General features: G+C 39.2%; 1 long non-coding RNA gene across 1 annotated transcript; it reads right to left on the bottom strand.

The window, feature by feature from the left end:
* Window positions 1-1,687: 1,687 nt before the first annotated feature.
* Window positions 1,688-8,253, bottom strand: LOC115615782. Its single transcript, XR_003994141.1, has 4 exons — window positions 7,812-8,253; window positions 6,108-7,205; window positions 4,180-4,328; window positions 1,688-1,940 (listed from the first exon to the last, which is right to left on the bottom strand). It is a non-coding gene; the product is annotated as an uncharacterized LOC115615782 (long non-coding RNA).
* Between the last annotated feature and the right edge of the window lie 11,287 nt (window positions 8,254-19,540).

The raw sequence follows: 19,540 nt of genomic DNA, 5'->3' as shown, positions 1-19,540 counted from the left end.
TAAAATTAATCGCATTAGAAATACACTTTGTTGGATATGTTCAAAGATATCCACATTTGGATAACAAATTTATGATCTCTTATGAAATCATACCATTTTAATCCTTTTTTTTTTTGTATTCCTGCAGTTTTCTCTCTTTTTGAAAGCTACACAATATTTTTTGTAAGTTGAACACACCATAATGCATGTTTTACATTTGAGAGTTCTGCTCGAAAAGAATATTTTACTGTATCTGACATTTCAAATGCTTAAACAAAAAGTGTGCTATATCTTATACACAACCTATAATACTAAAAAATTAAAACATGCACCAAGGAAAGGGAAATTTGGAAAAAATCTGCATATTCTATATATTTTAAAACTTTAAAAAATGTATTTTAAACATCTAAGAAATAAAATAAGGAGAAAATAAAGCATAAGTAGAGAATAAACTATTAAAATGTTAACTTTGCATTATGGGAATTTATTTGTGCACCTTCTTGATTGCACAAGCAAATTGTTTAAATTGCATTAAGGGATAAAAAAAGAGCACCTACAATGATTTACTTCTGATGTAGTCAGAAAAGAAAAATAAGATTTTCAAAGAAAAACATGTGTAGCCTTCCATTATACAGAAAGGTTTCTCCAGGGTGGTGTACTGCCTACCGCTGGCCAGTAGGAAATACTAAGCTCAAATGTGTGTTTGAGCTCTTCTTCAGGAGTATCTATACAGTTTAAGTTGTTTTCCAAGATTAGGTGATTAAATATTGGTCAACATATTTAAAATACTAATATTAGCAAAAATTACTCTCTTGTTTAATACATTAACATTTACAGCTCTTGCTGAGGACAGAAAAAAGTGGGGTTCAGTCACAGTGGAGTCAAACTCAGCTCTCCTTCCTCAGAGCACCCTACCTACGAAGCTGTACACATGTTTTAAGGACAGGGTGAATCTCTATCTGGCTGCTGAAGCTGGACCAGAAGAATCAAAAAGTAATGCAAGATTTGGGTAAGAAAACTTTTCACACACAAATGATTTTTGCATTTTTCTAGATGGCCTATGCAGCAGTACTTGGTTACACGTAGACACTCACATTTTAGCTAGTCATACTTTGCTTTCTTAATATTTTGGGGAGATTTAGTTCAAAGTCATATGAGTCTAGAGAACAACTCAGTTCATCCTTAAGTGGGTATCAGATGAACTGTGTCCTAAAAATACCTATTCCTCTGCCTTGACTATCAAGAAAGCAAGGTCAGCACAGACGCATCATAAACATGTCTACATTATTGATGAAGTGTTACAGAAGACAGATGCTACTCTCTTCATCTTTCTCAGAAGTGACTATTTCCCCACAGGAATGTTTCACTATGTAATTTTGAAAGGGAACATATATTTTTTTTCAAATAGTCTATATAGTCTACAGCACTCTTTTAAACCAACTCTGCTTAAAATATTACAGTGATTGCTAGGAAGATTCCATAAGTCTTATGAAAAAAAAAACCTCCAAAAAACCCAAACCCAACACCCCCCCAAACTGTATTTTACACATGGTTTTGGAGCAGAATTTCATTCTTCAAGTGATGGTGCTACATATCATTATCCAGTAATGAAGAATAACAAAAGTAAAAAATTAAAATCTTTACTCTCAGTGAAGTCTTCTTGTAGTTACTTTCTTTACAGAAGCTACCTTTTCCTTCACTGTTAAAGCTCTGCAACATTCTTGAAATGCATATCATCTTCTGCCACTTGCTCAGTGTTTTCAGCATTCTGATCTGCTCTCACATCTTATTAAAATTCCTCAGCCTCACAGTTCCACATATCTTTTCTGTAGACTTTTCTTCTTTGCTTCACATTTCTCTATCCTATTCTTTGAAACATCCACATGATTAATGCTGGTTTGAACTCATTCACTAGTGCACCTGTTCTTCTGTCCCTTCAGATGTCCAGGAGATCATTCATTCTGTAAAAACCACATTCTTTTCTCCTTCCAGGATTCTCTGTGATTTTCTATATACTGTATTATACAGTAGATGCTGTTAAAATACTGTACACAACTTCCACTATATATTTCCACTTGACTTTGCTATGTAAAAACAACAATAGAATAATTATAGTTAAATATTTTTACCCAATAACTTTCCTAAATGTCCGAGTAAGTAAAGTGATTTAATATTTTTCTTTCTATTTCAATATTTGCTTTGTTTTGTCAAGAAGTAAAAACTTGCATGCTCCATTTGAATTTGTGGAAGAAAGATGAAATTTAGGTTCCAGATTTTCTAAATTAGATTATTTTTACTGTACCAATTACATCCTGAACTCGTTAATGAGAAAGTTTGTGGCATAGTCCCTAGAGGGCAGTAGAAAGCCACCTGGAGTGCCCAGGATTGGTCATCGTTCTCTAGCCAGTAGCCTACGAGTTCAATTACCAAATTTTCAAGACATTTTCATTTTTTATTGAACCAAACAGCATTTTATGTGAATTATTTACTATGTTTCTGCCTCCTAACAGACCCAATCACAGACTGTCAATTAAAGCAAGTTCCCTTCATTTGCTGTGAATTAGCATGTTCATTTGATTGACTACCCTCTGTAACACGGAAAAGTAAGTACTGATTGCATATTTGGGTCTAATCCTACACTGCTTGAATATTTTGTGGTCAATTCTTTTTCACTCATCAAGAAATTAAAAACTGTGATTTTTGCTTTCTTCCACTGCTATCTATAAACATACCTCATTAATGTTGTACTAACTGTAATGTTACTCATCTAAAACTATACTTGAGTATGCTAAACTGCATAAGGAGGGGAAAACAATGCCTGTAAAAACATTTACATTTTGTGTTAATTATTTTGTTTCTATGCAATATGGTTTAAATGCTTAGTCTTCAAGAAAATTTCAAATACACCCTTTTATAGGCTTTGAAGTGCAAAACTATCATGTGTAATTAGTTTATAGAATCATAGAATCATAGAATCAGCTAGGCTGGAAAAGACCTTCAAGATCATCAAGTCCAGCTGTTACCCCAGGACTGCCAAGTCCACCACTAAACCATGTCACTAAGGGCCACATCTACATGGTTTTTAAGACATAAAATACTCAGCCCAGCAGCCTACTACCACATTAATGATTAAAACCCACCTCAGTATTTGTTCTGAGAACAGCCAGTGGCTCACACAACTGTTGTTGGCAGCTTTGTTGAATTTGGACCTCTTTCTGCAATTAATTTGTAATGAATTACTGAGAAGTTTGATGTGCAATAAAGGGACACAAGCAACTAGAAAACCAAACCACTTTTATATATTCATCTTTCATTTAAGAAAACAAAATGCTATCCAAGCTCTCAAACTTAAGATAGTAGGCTCATTTTCCTTTTCTATCACTTTTTTTTTCTGCATCAATTGTTTTAATATGTTTTTCTTGATGTTCATATCAGAAGCTTGAAACTGAGGCTTTATGCATATTTCTTCCTTGTAGTCAATGCTCACTAGTTGCAATGTGATTGCTTAAGAGTGTTAATGTTGGCACGGGCTGTGATTTACTACCTAAAGATCACTGACTCTATATTTTCGAAGAAATAGATAGGAAAAGAATTGTAAATAATTAATGTATACAGGAAGTGTGCTACGTTTCTTGCCTATTAAAGTACTGTTATAAAGTATTTTATTAGAAATAACCACACTACGATATAAGAAGTTTTCCCAGATATGGCTTTTAATATGCCAAGTACAATGCAATCGATGTTCTGTTAATTGCAAATTTGTAAAAGACACATTACACAGTCACTTTTACATCTGTATTAGCACTTTATTTCCTTATTTTCAAAACTTCTGTGGACTACTTTTCATTAAGTAAATGTGTATTAATCTACACAAACAAGGTATATGGATGAGAACTGGCATCTAGTGAAGACTAACATGTAAGAGAATAAGAATTTTTCTCTTTACTCATTTATGTAAAAACTCAGTGTCTGTTAGTTGATCATTTATGTATTTACAAAGATTTGAAGCCTGCTTTTCAATTTTTTCTTCATATTGTGCTTGAACGATGCTTTTGCAGATGAACAAATCTTGCTGGAGTAAACAAGCTAAAGATTAAAATCTTAGTATTATTTATTTTCATATATAAAGTAAGCTAGTCAAAAGAAAAGTATGACTAATTCAATACTCTGTTCGAGATGCTGATGGCTAGATTCATTCACCTTAGCACAAGCATCTAATGTATTTCTATGCTCTATGGTATCCTCTTTGGTCTACAACAGTCACTTGGGCATGGGTCTCTACGCGTGTCAGAGCTCACAGCTTCATATCCATGCCTTAAATATCTTAGGCTGTCAGTGGGAGTTTCAATCTGCAAAGTAAACCGCCTAAATTTAGGTGTCTACATAAGAACCAGGTGAATAAGTTTCTGTTACAGGCAATGAAGTCAATGGAACTTGACTCAGTTGTTCATGCACTCATGATTTAGTGTCAGATGAGGTATGAAAGGCATCTTATGCAGGCCTGACAGATATGATGGAGGGCTAAAGGAAACCTGTCCCTTTCTGAAACCAGAGACAGAGGCCAAGTAGCATGTCTTTAGACATCTCCACTGACTACAAAGACAGATCTGCTCTCATGGTATGGGAAGTTCAGATGCCCTGCTCAGACAAAAATACCCCCATGAGACACCTAAATGTAAGTTTCTTAATCTGTGAGCTGATTCTCACCCCAGTTAACAAATTTGACTGTTAAATAATGTCTTGGGGAGCCTTCTATAATGAAAAAAAGAAATATTGAACCATAATGTTCTCCGATGGAATTAAGTAATCATATGAATAAAACTATAATTACTTTTGCAGAACAAAGCATAAATTATAAAAAGGTGCCAAAATAAACATATATTGCCATGTCAGAAGTATCAATGACATCTTTGCAATGTTTGTTGTAAGCACCACTCCATTGTATCACTCATGTGGACGATAAAAATTTCAAACTGACATTAAGAAAACTGTAACTCATGAAATGAAAGATCTGAATATACAATATTAAGCACATATTTCACTAGTCGCAGGCAAGGAAAGCATAATGAGAACTGACCCTCCATATAAATATACCTTGTTTCCAGAGGTACAGTGTTCTCTGTTAAACTAAAACCTCCGCCTCCAAACCTTCAGTATTGCATATTTTAAAGATATTTGGATTCAATACTTGACAGGCAGAGAATATTTATGCAGGAAAGATATCTAGCTTTCTTAAAAATTAACTAACTTAGGAACACTCACATATCTGCCAGATGGTAACTAGTCAGATTCTGCAAAGGAGACCCACACATATGTATCAATACAGATATCAAAACGTACACCCAGGAATGGTAAAAAATTATTTATAAACCCTAATTCAACACTCTTAAAGTATTTTATGGTAAAAAAAAATTAAAAATGTGTGTATTTTAGCAAGAAGTGACAGAGGAAGTGTTAAAGGAAATGCATTCTACTTGACACTGGCTCAGATGAGCAAAATACTCTGAAGTCTTCCAGTGATGTGACGTAGAATGAGATACTACTTCCAAAAATAGTATCAAAAGCATTTACTTCTAGTTCTTATCTCTTTATATGCCATCTAAGAACTCAAATGAAAAGTGGGGCTGTTTTTGGTTTTGTTTGGGGTTTTTTTTTTTCCCCCCGTAGGAAATCACCCTTTTCCCACACATTATTTTATATCCCAAAGCACCTTCCTTTGTAATTTCTTACACAGCTAAGGGATGGATAAAACTCCCTCACTTTGATGGGACAGATCTCCCTCTGCAGGTCTTTAGAGGAACCCGTCTTCCATCACAAATTGCTAAGGTATTAATGTTAAGCAGACTGCACCGTGCCTTCTTACCTTTTTTTGTGCATTAAACAATGTTAATCCCTACATAATTTTCTGATTCGGATAACCCAGTAATCCAGTCTCTAATTCATCTATCAATACTTGTATATTATTCTATTTTGAAAACAGAAATTTATATAATTTAGCTGAAGTAGGTATATGAAGACAGAAGAAAAGCCAAAACAGATTCCTTAAGAATTACTGCAAAGATGGCAGTGACAAAAGTACACGTTCTATAGCATGAGGAAGGCTCTGTTATGATACTTTCCTAATTTACCTTGCATAGCAAATGCTAGCTCCTTTAATTCTAGTATTTCTTTGATACCTGTTTGCTTAACATGATCAGTGCTGTAATAGCCTGTTTTTAAATCATCTGAAATGCAAGGCCTGCAAAACCAGACGGAATTGAAGCAAAACCTACTTGCAATATTACATTACTTGCATTAATCGAGCTAACTGATCTTCTGTTAAAAATGGGAATTCAGAGGCAAGGTGCCTATACTTCTTATCATTTCACTTGTCTGACTTTTTTAAGACAGAGGGGAATTTAAAACAGTGTAATAAAACACATTAACAGTTTGTTTCTATGTTTGTTTCATGAAGACTTTTTTTATTCAAATAACAACGAAAAGTTAAGCAACAGTAAACATTATGCTAAGGAACATAAAAGAAAATGCTAAAGAAAAGAGTGTGTTCTGCAGTAAATAGGCTATTTTCAGTGTTCTGTAGAAAAATATGTCGGTCCAGAAATCCTGGACTGTAGGTTCGGTTAGGAGCTAGATTTTTCTGTCTCACTGGTAGATTTGATTATTTTGAGAGTATAAACATAGTCTAAAAGACAGTTAACATTGTTACATTTTAAAGAAAACATTGCAACATCGGATTTTTAAAAACATAACATTTGACTCTGTCGAAATTCCTTTCTGCTAGAAATAGATGGTGCCAGAAAATTCTTGCCCAGCTCTACCTAATCAACAGGTCATCCCAACTGGGCAAATACCATTCAGCCAGAGGTTTTTCTGAAGACCTCTTTATTTTGCAAACATTTAGATGCATTCCAAGCACTCGCAGCCCAGAAAGCCAACTGTATCCCGGGCTGCATCAAAAGAAGCGTGACCAGCAGGTCGAAGGAGGTGATCCTGCCCCTCCACTCTGCTCTCGTGAGACCTCACTTGGAGTACTGTGTACAGTTCTGGTGTCCTCAACATAAGAAGGACGTGGAGCTGCTGGAGCAAGTCCAGAAGAAGCCATGAAGGTGATCAGGGAACTGGAGCAGCTCCCTGGTGAAGACAGGCTGAGGGAGCTGGGCTTGTTCAGGCTGGATAAGAGAAGGCTCCGGGGAGACCATAGAGCAGCTTCCAGTGTCCGAAGGGGGCTTGTAAGAAAGATGGGGACAAACTTTTTAATATAGCCTGTTGTGATAGGACAAGGGGTAAATGACTTTAAACTGTAAGAGAGTAGATTTAGACTAGATATAAGGAAGAAATTCTTTACTATGAGGGTGGCGAGACAACGGAACAGGTTGCCCAGAGCGGACATAGATACCCCATCCCTGGAAACATTCAAACCCAGGCTGGATGGCGCTTTGAGCAGCCTGCTCTAGTGGAAGGTGTCCCCGCCTGTGGCAGGGGGTTGGAACTAGATGATCTTTAAGATCCCTTCCAACCCAAACTATTCTATGATTCTATATGAAACTCCTCACTGAAGCAGTTGTGTACCCAGCTATGAGGCTGCCCTGTAAGATAGACAGTTCAGCCAAAAAGTCTTAATTACTGTGGGCTATGTTAACTTTAATTTAGTGCACAAATAGATTACTTTCGATCAGAGCACATGTAGATTCTTCCAAAGCAGAAGTGTATACAAGGTACAGTCTTACCCTCGTCAGTCCCTAGAACAGCAGCAAAACACAGGGGACGTTGTTAAATAGGTAAAATAAGCATTTAGGTGAAAGCTCAGCATATAATCACCCCAGGAGCATTACCAAGGGCAAAACTCAGGACGTGTCCGGTTTCGCGGTCAAAAGCACCGTGAATCGGAGCCCCGTTAACAACATCTGGTGTCACTCCAGACCGACCGGGAACCGCCCTCGGCCACTGCAGCAGTAAAACCAGGCGGGATCTCCATAGAAGGCAACTGTGCCCACCCAAGCCAGGCTCCACTCAGCAGCCCGCCGTCCCCGGGAGCAGCCTGCGGCACAGCGGGACGCCAGCTCAGGCCTCGGCGCCCCGCCGCCGCCCCTCGCGGGCGGTCGGGCTCCCCCAGCAGCAGCACGGCGGGGCCGGGCGGAGGGCCCAGGGCCGCGGCCCGCTCCCCACCTCCCCCGGCGGGGCCCCACAGCCGGCCGGGCCGCCCTGCGCCGCGGCCGCTGCCACGGCAACCGGCAAGCCCCGCGCGCCGCGCCGGCCGGAGCCCTGGCGACGGCGATACTTCCGCGCGCGGGCGGCAGGAAGTGACGCGTGGCGCCGGGCCTGGCGGCTCTGGGGCACGCTCCGCCGGCGGCTCCGGTGCGGCCCCGCCGCGCCGCGCCCCGCCCCGCCCCGCCGCGGGCTGTCCCGCAGAGGCTCCGCCGCGGGCCTTATCGGCGCTGCTTTCTGCAGCGGCCTCCCCGCCCGCCGGGCGCCGCCCCGCCGTCTGGTTGGCCTCGGAAACCTCCCTTCGGGGAGCGAGTTCGTCCAGCTCGAGCGTCCCATCTCCGTGGAGGCGGGACGCTTTTCGTGCATTATCCCCTTTGCCACCATTCAGCTGTTGCTCCACAAGCAGTCTCAGTTCCTTTTAGGTGTTAATCAGCACGCATTCATCTACTGCAGTAGCCTCTTCCCCACTTTCAGCCAGTCTCCTCACAAGCACCAGGCTTCCTAATGAAGCTGAAAGTCCTGTTAAGTTGGAAATACAAATGGTCAGAGCCTCACTGGGGAGTAATTACCTGAGGAGAGTTCATGCACTCCAGGTAAATGACAGGGTCAAGAAACATCTTCCCCACGCCATGGCATGTTGTAGAGAATACTGCATATAACATGGCACCCAAATGCAGCGATTCCCACCACACATGGACCAGCCTGAACTTCATGCAGCTCTCTCTCCTCCAGCCTGAAAACCGAGGTGAGATGTTGAGATGGGCTTTTTAACGACAACGAGAAGAAAATGTGGAGGAAATAGTGGCTTAGGTGCTGGAGGTAGAAGAAAAAATCTTGGGCGCTTTATGACTGCAGGCTAGGGGAAGGTGATGTCAAACGTAAGCCATTATGAGTGGCCTGTTTGCTTTCATTGTAACAACAAACCTAGGCTTTGACATCCTAGTTTTCACATTAAGAGACAATAGTGTGGTGACCAAAAGCTATGCTATGGTCACCACGCTATGCTAAGTTATGATTGTCTCATAACTCTTCCGTAACAGAAGTCTATCAAGAGTATGGGCTAGCTGGAAATGCTATGAAGTTATTAATCTGGTTTTGAATATTTGATCTGTTGTGCTCTTTGACCTCAACAGTTACTAGTATTTACACTAAAAATCAGTTCAACTTTGCCGGAGCTCAAGTTACATCTCAAGAGAGATGGCAAGCATTTAATATGAAACATCACATCAATGTGGCACAACTCTATGAATATAGAAGCAAAATAATCATTCATCTAATAGAAGCTAAGGATTTTTAAAGAAAGTGACTGCTTCTAATGGAGTTGAATTTTGCTAGGATTAATACCTGTGTCTGTTCAATGTCATACATAATTTTTATGGACCAGGTTACAGACTCAGTTTCCTTTATTCAAAAGAATAAATCACCATTTGCAATATTTGGAGTGATTAGCATGGAGAAAACCACTTCAACTTCTGTGAATCTACAGAATTAGGGATTCATGTGGCTTATAGGAAAAAAGTGCCTTTATTTTCAAGAATAAAAATAATTTTATTAATTGCACCTTTCCTGCAGCAGTGTCTTTATAATAGTGAAATGTAATTGGTAAGAAATTTAAGAAGTTACATATACTGCAGGACATAAATCATCAAAACATGCACAAATATTACTTAAATGAATATAAAAAGGGAGACTTCATTATTAAGTCGCGTGCTGAGTAATAGTTTAAGCTGATACTTGTAACCCAGGTATTCTTCTTAGGTGTTTTCTCTCAGTTGGAAAAATGGTAAAGGAAATTGAGGGAAAGGCAGAAATTTTTGCTTGGCTTAAAAAGACCATTTGTAAAACCTATCTTTTGGGTCACATTCCAACAATAATAATGTAGAGAAGAGTGTATTTCGGTTTGGGAAAAAGTCTAATTTGCCACTGGTAACACAGAAAATATTTATTAACATAGGCTGTAGCGTGAAATGGCAAAAACTGCCAACGAACTACATCAAAGCTTTTATGACATGTAGGAACTAAATTACAGGTTAAGAAAACTTGCTTTCTTAATCCCATATATTGCTTCGATACATATGAAAGGAACAAGTTGTATCCACTAGAGGATCTGCTCAGAAGATTCACATTTATTTCTGAGCACTGAAAAACACTGAAACCATAAACATTTTTGTTTATGATATACTTCATCCTGTGTTGGTTGTTTTCTTATTTTTGATTAGTCAGGTTGTAACTATTCTAACTACTATCTTTATGTTAAGTAGCTTGGTGCTTCACACCCTAATGACCTACTCCAGTTATAATAATCTTGTTTATTTAGAAATGTGTTTGCTGTCTAGCCTGGGCAAGGTTGGCTATTGATTCTTTCGAGATAACAATCAAAAGTTATTTGTTTATAGTCTTCATTCACCAAATTCCCAAATTCCCTGAAATGGATTTTATGATATTTTAACCCAGCTAGGAGCTGCTGAAAATGGATTTGGCATGGTACTGGCGCCAAATCTTAAGGAATAGTATTTATGGCATAATACAATACTGGTTTTAACTTTGCAAAATGAGTTTAGTTGTAATCTTTGAAAATGAGATACTTGCCTCTGGTTTGTGCCCCGTCTCTCCAGGATCGTTGCTGTATCAGTGGCTGGGGCTTCTGCTCTGTGGATACCAGAGAGGCTTTAACCGCTTGGCTTGCTTAATTGCAGCACACGTTTCACATTCATGAATAACCTGGGCAATAGTGTCCATTGTTAAATCTACCCCTCTACAGTACGTAGAAGTTCTGATTGGGCTGGGCTAGCCCTGTTGGCAGATCCCCTAGTGAGACATGTAAAATTGTAATTAATAATAATATATACTTGTCCTAATCATGTGAATTTTCTTGTGTTTTTATCAGTCCAGAAACTCATTTTATTTCAAGTGGCTTTGAATTTTCAGCAAATTATTTGTGATCTGGGACCTAAACTGAGATCAGACGAGATCGGGCGTTTTCAGGGTGGTGTGGCCGTAGGCACACAACGGCACCACAAGCGAGAGACTGGGCTTCTGCATCAGCACCGCTCTTCTGTCACTATGGCTTCCCACTTGGCTTAGATGAACTTGACCTCTAAGGAACTGATGTTCACAGTTGCACATACCACCTTTTTAAAACAAGATACAGTATTAAAGGTCCATTATGTTAGAACGGAACAAAGCTTCTGTGGCTGCTTGTGATGTATCTGTTAATCTCTTTGGCCTGGAAATGTTTAGTTTCAGTGACAGGATGGTTTTTGCTTCAGATTCTAACTGTGATCATTTTACACATTCTGTCTCCTTCCACTGAAGTCATCAAGAGTTAATGTCGTTTCATTAATTTCTAACCAAGTCTCCAAGGTAACTAGGTTCATGTGCTAACAGTTCTTGATATTTTTTCTTACAACCCCAAATCTCTTAGTCCTGTATTTCAGAGAAACAATTTTCTAAGTTAGAGTGGGTCACAACGCAAGTATGACAATTAAAGCTATACACATTTCCTATTTTTCCTCATTATCTGAGCCATGTTTTTGACCTAAGAGAAATACAATATATCTATTTTATTCTCACTGGCTTTGTTGGAAAAACGAACAGATCTTCAGGCATATAGATCCTTCTGCAAGTCTGATAAAGCAGCAGCAAACTTCATAAGAGAGAGATGCTCTTTGCTTAAACTAATTATACTAATTCCTTTGACAATTTCAAAGAAAAAAGTATAGCAGCATTTTCAGAAGAGAGCTGTATTTGCAGGGAGAGAATGACAGATCGTAAACCCCCAAGAACAGAGGTAAATGAAACAAAAAAGTGGACACGATATGGTTGCACAATAAGATCAAAGTCTTAACCAAGCTATTGCCCTGCTGTTATCATTAAACCATAACGGTCCTCACATTCATAGGTCATCCTGATTTCACCGTGCTGCTGCTAGTATATTGTTACTAGGATCCTTTCACAAAATTATTTGCAATTATGTCACATCTGAAAGCCAAGGCTGTGAGTCAACACTAAATTTATTCATTGACAGTTTCTTTTTAGCCAACACTGTCCTTTAACTTAATGAGCCCTTCTTACTCCCTATATTTCATCTGTGATGTATTTATAGACATCCCTCTCAACCTTCATTAGATAACGCAAGCCAAGAACAGTTAGTCTCCTCTTGTTAGACAGTCACCAGTGCCCTGATTGTTTTAATTCCCCTTTGCTCACATTCCAGTCAAAATTCAACATCCTTAAATGATGTTGACCAGAAATGCATACGATATTCCAGCTGAAGTCTTACAAGTCCTCTCTACAAGAAATACATATTTCTTACAAGTCCTTTCTACAGCAAATACTTATTTTGGATACATTCTCACATGCTGTGTTTTATGATTCTACTTGTGCAACTACAGTGATTCTGCAGCTGAATAGCATGCGTGGCTCTTTCAGCTGTCCTGATGGTTTCCTGCAGATGAGATTCTGCTAATAACAGCAATATTGACCTACCACCAAGTGGATGCTCTTTCATTTTTCCACTGTTGAATTTCATCTAGTCACATAAGCAAGTCCGTTTTTAGTCTTCAGAAGTTACCCATATATTATTTCAAAAATCTTCATTGTAAAAACGCTGCTCAGCTCTGAGTCATTATCAAAAGTCAGTAGCACACTAAGTGCCAGTGTAATTAATGAAAATATTAAAGTCAGTCCCAGGACAGATCTTTGAGAACTCCACTAGCATGTTTCTTTCAGTGTAACAATTCCTGTAAATTATATTCAGTAATCTCTCCCTAAGCAAGGTTGTATATGCTAATTCCCTATAGTAACTTTGTATCAAATTCAGATAGATGTGCACAAAAACCTCTCTTCAGTTGAAGGGCCCAGGTCTGATAGTAAACTGATTATATTTGTGTTTCTTACTCTGAATTACTAATTGATTAAAGCTTAATTTTCATAAAATTGTGCTTGCATATAAATAACTACTTGAAGACTGTTTATATTTTTCACGCACAGATAATGTAACTCTTACAACTAGAGCTTCTTTATAACAATTTTAATGTTTCAGTTGTGCTTGAGTCAGTACTGAAACTCTCAAATTGCTAAAATATTATTTGAAAATTTCTACAGATACTCAAAGCATTCGGAACACTACTTTGTATTACAGGATAACTAAACTGAGTTAAGATTCCGTTCTGATTGGAGTTACCGATATAAATCCACTAACTGGACTGTAGCTGTTCCTGATTTCTTCCTGTGAAAATTACTTCGGATTTGGGCTCATTGTTATAAATGCTCTTTTAAATCATCTCTTGCTACATTAGAACTTTGGAAATGTCAAATCAGAATAATAATTCCATATTGTACATTTAGGTATGATAAACTAGGTTAGGAAAGGCTTAATTATTTACACAGAGTAGGACATCAGTCAGGATGTCATCCCTCCTCTCTAATGGCTCTACCAGTGTTAATTTTTGTTGTTAGATGGTGGAGCTAAATAGCTGTGATCTGACCTTGCTGTAACAGTTAGCTCTGTGCTGCAGAGATGGAAACAGAGCAGGTATTTAATTGTGATGAGGTAAGTTCTCTTTCTACATTTCATCAGAGCTAGAACATGACTTGCTGAGCTGGTTATGTAGCACATAACCACAGCCCTTTCCCACAGGAAGGACTCGGCAGTGGAACAACAAAGCTAGTTAATGCAATTATGTGCTATTCCATGACTCTCAAAGCATGAATGATGAAATGTGGTTTTCTGCGATGCTCACCTCTCTGTGTGAAGTGATGGTTCCTCCCTTTGCTGCTTACTGATGGCAGAAAGATTGGGAAAGGTGTGTGCTGCAAGGTTGTAGAGGATAGAAGGGATGACACTTCCATTGAATCAGTGTGTTTCCAAAATCTTTGTGTTGTGAGGCCGCACATGGAAGTTCTGGCTACTTGCTACCTCAATGGAGTATTTTTTCACTTCAAGAGCAGGGAGTATTGCACCTTCTTTTCTACCACAGCTACTTTATGCTTACACTTTTTATCAAGATTAATCTATTAATAATATTTCCTGTAATTGTGAGCAGTGGTTTCCTGCTTCTGATATTTCTGTATTACCCACTTCCCCTACCTCCTTCACAGTCTGTCCTTGTCAGAACTCTGTTCTGCTCTTGGCATTAGCTAAAATGTGTACTTTCCTCAACCCTAAGCTTGCCATTAACCAACGTGAAAGGGAGAGAAGATGACTATCTGATTTCCTGTAACTGATTACAAAATATAGACATTGCAAATACTTGTAACATTTATTAACATAGAGAAGATTACCCTTTATAAATGTCATGCGCATTATAAAGCTTGTTTACATCACGTTATTACTACTGTTTTTCTTTTTTTCCAGGGGAGACAGCATTGTAGATCCCTTTTTTTTCCTTTCCCTGGTAGCATCTTAAGGCTCTATGCACGATGACCACCACAAATGCCATCCACACTTCTGAGTAGAAATAAGAGACGCAACCTGCGTCATTGCTCACATTTAGAGACTCACTTATCAAGTGGGATACCACCCAAGACCTTGAGATATGAGCAAATGTCTATATTTATCACCAACAGCCAAACTCTTACCACATGATGTCATCGCATGGGTTACCTCTCTAATGACTAGTGCACCCATACAGTGAATAAGATTTTAATAAGATTTTAACATGGCAGTGTAGCAGAAGCTGAACAACAAATTGTGAAAGCTCTCTGAGGCACAGCCCTTGCTTTATGCAGCGTATCGAGACCTCAGGAGTAAGTGTGGATACACTTTCACTTTTCATGTTAGTGGTACATTTAAGGTTCAACAAAGTAGATACTCTAGTTAATACCAACACTTAAGCCATCACAAAGCAGCTGGCATCTGGAGAAGAAAAAAGAGACTAGGAGTGGGAAAGAGCAGAATTGGTTCTTTTGCTAGTGCTCTTGGCTTGTCACATCTTTACAGGTTCATTAACTATACCCTGAATAAGTTACCTGCAACTTGATACTTTTATGAAAGGATGTGATGTGATATGATATGATCACCTGCAGGCATCAGAGGATAAAACTGATGATTCAGGAAGTTCCTTCTAGTTCCAGCTTATATGCATTTCTTCCCTGTATTGGAAGATGCTTGAAATATATTTCTATTTTCTATTAATTTTTACATTTTTTCCTTGATAAACCACTTCAAAACTATTAATAAAACTTAAATATTTCATTTTCCAAGTACATGCAAAGAGCTATTAATTCATTAAACACTTGAGACAGAAATATCTTTGGCTGAAGGGCTGTTAAGTTGGCAAAAAAAAAAAAAGGGCAGTGGAAATGCTTATTCGGTGTCATTCAATACATCATTAAAACTAACTTCTCCTCCCTTCTTCACTAACAAATGTTCCTGGTGATGTAATTAATTTGTTCCTTCTATGTCAGTCATGTATCTACTACACATTAAAATTAAAAGTAGTTCCATTCTCAGGCATGTAGTTTTACGTCAGCGAATACCACTGTTGTTCCACAGCTGTTCTTGTGATCATGGGTTGCCTTCTAAACAATCCAAACAATTCCTGGAATGTGCAGTGTAACCAGTGATAACAGTCGTGTCAGGAGAAACTTTAACTACAGGAGATGTTTATTACTACAAAGACTGTTTTGAGATATGTTCGGTATTAGCAAAGGACTGTACATTACCCTATAATGAGTGAACCAGAAGCTCAGGAACGTTAAGCCCAGGAAGACAGTGAAAAGGCATTTCCATACCATTTTCTCACTTTCCAAACCCCTCTAGTGCCTGTGAGGCCACAACATGCAGGCCACAGTGACAGAAGTGGCACATGCAGGAATATTCTGCGAGCAATCGATCTGTGTGTCATGTTTGATCCAGGCCATACAAAAGCAAAGTTTGTTTGGGTTTTTTTATCCCTGGAATTAACTGCAGCTTTATATGCAGCTCACAGAAACACCAAAACCCCATCTCCTGGTAGTAAAAGGCACATCCACATGCCCCTGGTATTGCAGATAGTCTTCCACTGAAGACATTAAAATTCCGCCATGCAATTTCTTTTACACAAGAACTGTATTGATCATTCCTCTCTGGAGCAGACCACAGTTTAGGACATTATTGTTAAAACCAGATGCCAGTCATGTAAGAAAATTACCTTTTAGGTAACTGCTGGTTTCTGGTAACTCTTAGTATGAAAGCTTAAAACCAACCATGAGATGCTTATGCTGCAGCAGTTCGATGGGATTTTTGTCATTGATCACCCAGAGAGACTGCATTCCCCCCAGGCCAAGTACGTGTGACTAACTCTGGGTGCTCAGTTATGGAAAATACTGGTTGTGTTACATTGTCAGTATTTAATAACAACACAGGTAAACCACACCAACATGAGCTTCTCTTTCCATTTACTTCACATGGGAGGTAATAAGCATGTCAAAAGTCGTATAATATTAACATTAAGACAGGGGTATAAATGTTTGTTGTGTCTCTCAGTTACCTAGTAACAGATTTTGATTGTTTTAATCTTATTAGCAAGCTTACTGTGTGCATTTTAACTGAAAACCATACCTGTTTATAAATGAAAAGGGAACAAAAGAACAATCTATCTCTATCATTATAAAAACTGCTGGTGCATATAGTATTTCAGTGTACTCCTTGGATTTTTGTTGAGGGATAAACAAGTTTTTTGTCCAGACTATGCTATAGGAGTGCATCAGAATACTAACATGATGGTAATTTGGGTACACATAAAAAATCTCTTTCTTTCCTCAAATGAAGCACCACAAGCATTGTACCTCATTGTAACCATCAATCAGAACTAAACAGCTGCCCAGCTGTTAATGTACCAGCATTCCAAATAACCCGTGGCTTTGGAAAGGCAGAACAGTCATTAGTGGGAGTTTCTGTAATATCAGTTAAAACAGAAGCATTCTTTTTCTGCTGGCTTCATTTACTGTTCTCTAACAGAAAGAGCTGCCTCTTCCCCCCCTGCCCCGTTACTAGACTATTTAAGACTTTAAGCCCACCACCCTGTACTCAGCTCTGATATTTACTAGCAGACAGAACAATTCACTAAACAAAAGCACAGAGTTACCTTTTATAACTAGGAAATGGTGAGCACGGAGTAGTGTACATCTTCATTATAACAATGAACAAACTCACAATGAACAGCTACTGGCACATTTAGAACCCCCTAGGAGGGCGTAACTTCCAGTGATTTTACATTAAATCACATATCAGTACACTAGACCACATTTTAACTTGGGAATACCTTGTCAGGTTTTGACTAAGAAGCAAAACTAGACAGGAATCTTTCCTTTGCTCCAAGTCTTCGTTTCAAGGAGGGAAGGTTTCAATTTACCACTATCTGATCAATATATATTCCTCTCCATGCAGTGATTAGTCCAGAAATACTCTCTGACTGATCTCGCAAGCTATATTTATAACAAAGTTCTGAACATTCTGAAATGCAAGAGTCACTCTGTAATTTCAGAGCAGTTGTAATCTCTTATCCCCCTGTAACAGGCTGCCAGAAATGCTCATGGCTAATGCCCATCACCATTTGTTCTTAAGGTATCAACTTTCTGGCTGTAGCAGGTAAGTCAGGACTTCTGGGCTTTGATTCATGTCTGATACACCTCTTGCATTTCAACTCTGAAGGCAATAATTTTGGATATATACTGATCTTGTAAATTTTTATCAAGAGGTTTCCAATAATGCATGGAATTAGCTGCTGTGTCTTATCCAGAATAAAAAAGGTGGATGTGAAAACTGTTCCCATAAATATCCTGTTTTTAGCATGAAGGATTTCAGCATTTTTCCTTCAATGTGCAAGTTAGCAGAGGGGATCAGAACATGTTTTCTGCGTAAAGAGAATGGAATTCCATATTGTGTTCCTGGTAGCCCTGGAATCAGCTGCAGAAATTGAAGATGGGAAATACATCCTTGGACATGGATCCAAAAGACAACCAAGGCTCCGAAGAAACAATAATTTTCAAGACTGCAGCCTGTTGCAAGTGATCTTCTTACTTACGTCTTTTTAATTCACGTAAATGGAATAAGGAAAATAATTTTTTCAGAATATCCATACAGAAGTGAGGTTTTTGTTTTTTTTTTTTTTTTTTTTTTTTTTTAAAGTTCTGCAATCTGTTTGGATTACTAAAGCTTTTCCAAAGATATTTGAGACTGTGGGATGAAATCCAGGATTATTTTTAACTATCACTTTGAAATTACATATATCAATGCACTGTATTTCCATTTTGGTAGGAATAAATGTCTATGTTAACATTTGATCATAGTATAAAGTGGTGTTTCTTGGTCAGCAAGAAACATCATGCCTGCCAGAACATCATCAAATCCAGTGTGTACAGATAACGTCATCGTTCATGGACAAAGGGTTTGATATTACTTTATTTATATCACAGCTAAGGCTAAAAGACATGGCTTAATTTGAAGACACTACAGGTATTCACAAACCAATTATCAATGATCTTTATGACACCTATATTTTAAATCTGGTCTCTCCTGTTATTATGTGATGATTTCTATCATACTCTTTATGTATGCATGCATTACTATTTTCCAAAGTAGGGCTGCAGGTGGACAAATAGCAGCTTGTGTCAGAAAACTAATGAATATTATTCTTACCCTAACTGCAAATTATGACTCATGGCACTGATTGTATGTTGGCAGAAGCATCATTCAGCAATAACATGGATACAACACAGCACCATAAACATAGGTAGAACAGCTCCAATAACTTATACTTGATGGTCAAGTCTAAATATCAAGCTGCAAGTCTAAAACCCAAACTGCTTGGCTGACAGACTGTCTCAAGAAAAGGTGCTTTCACTGCCTCCTGTGGCATTTCCCAGGTGGGCCGCCGAGCACACCCGCCGCAGTGTTCCCTCTTTGAAGCTCCCTCAACACTCCCCGTTACCAAACGATGCCACAGCCAGTGCCCAGCCCGGCGCAGCAGCAGTGACATGCCGAACCCCCGCACGGGACTGCAGGCATTTCCCCCTGGAACACTCCTCACACCGAAGTACCCTTTCCCAACGGCCTGCCCGCGCCGCCACAGCCTCGGAGCGCCGCTTTCCCGGCACCGGGGTTGAAGCAGAGCGCGGAAGCCAGCCCCACACCAAGAACCCAGACCAGGCCAGGCCACGCCGAGTCTACTACACACCGCTCGCCCCTCCCCGGGGACAGCGGAGGGGACCCCCCTAAGGCCCAGACCCCGCCTCGGGCCGGGACCCCTCACTCCCGGCGCCGCTGAGAGACGAATCGCCCCGCCCCGCCCCTGCTGCGTCCCCTTCCGGCAGGGGGCGGGGAGCGATGACGTCACACCACCCAGCCCCGCCCCCCGCGCATTCCAACGTG

Source organism: Strigops habroptila, chromosome 1, assembly GCF_004027225.2.
Source record: "Strigops habroptila isolate Jane chromosome 1, bStrHab1.2.pri, whole genome shotgun sequence".
NCBI lineage: Eukaryota > Metazoa > Chordata > Aves > Psittaciformes > Psittacidae > Strigops > Strigops habroptila.
Note: the sequence above shows the minus strand (reverse complement) of the source record. Positions and strands in the feature narration are given on the sequence as shown.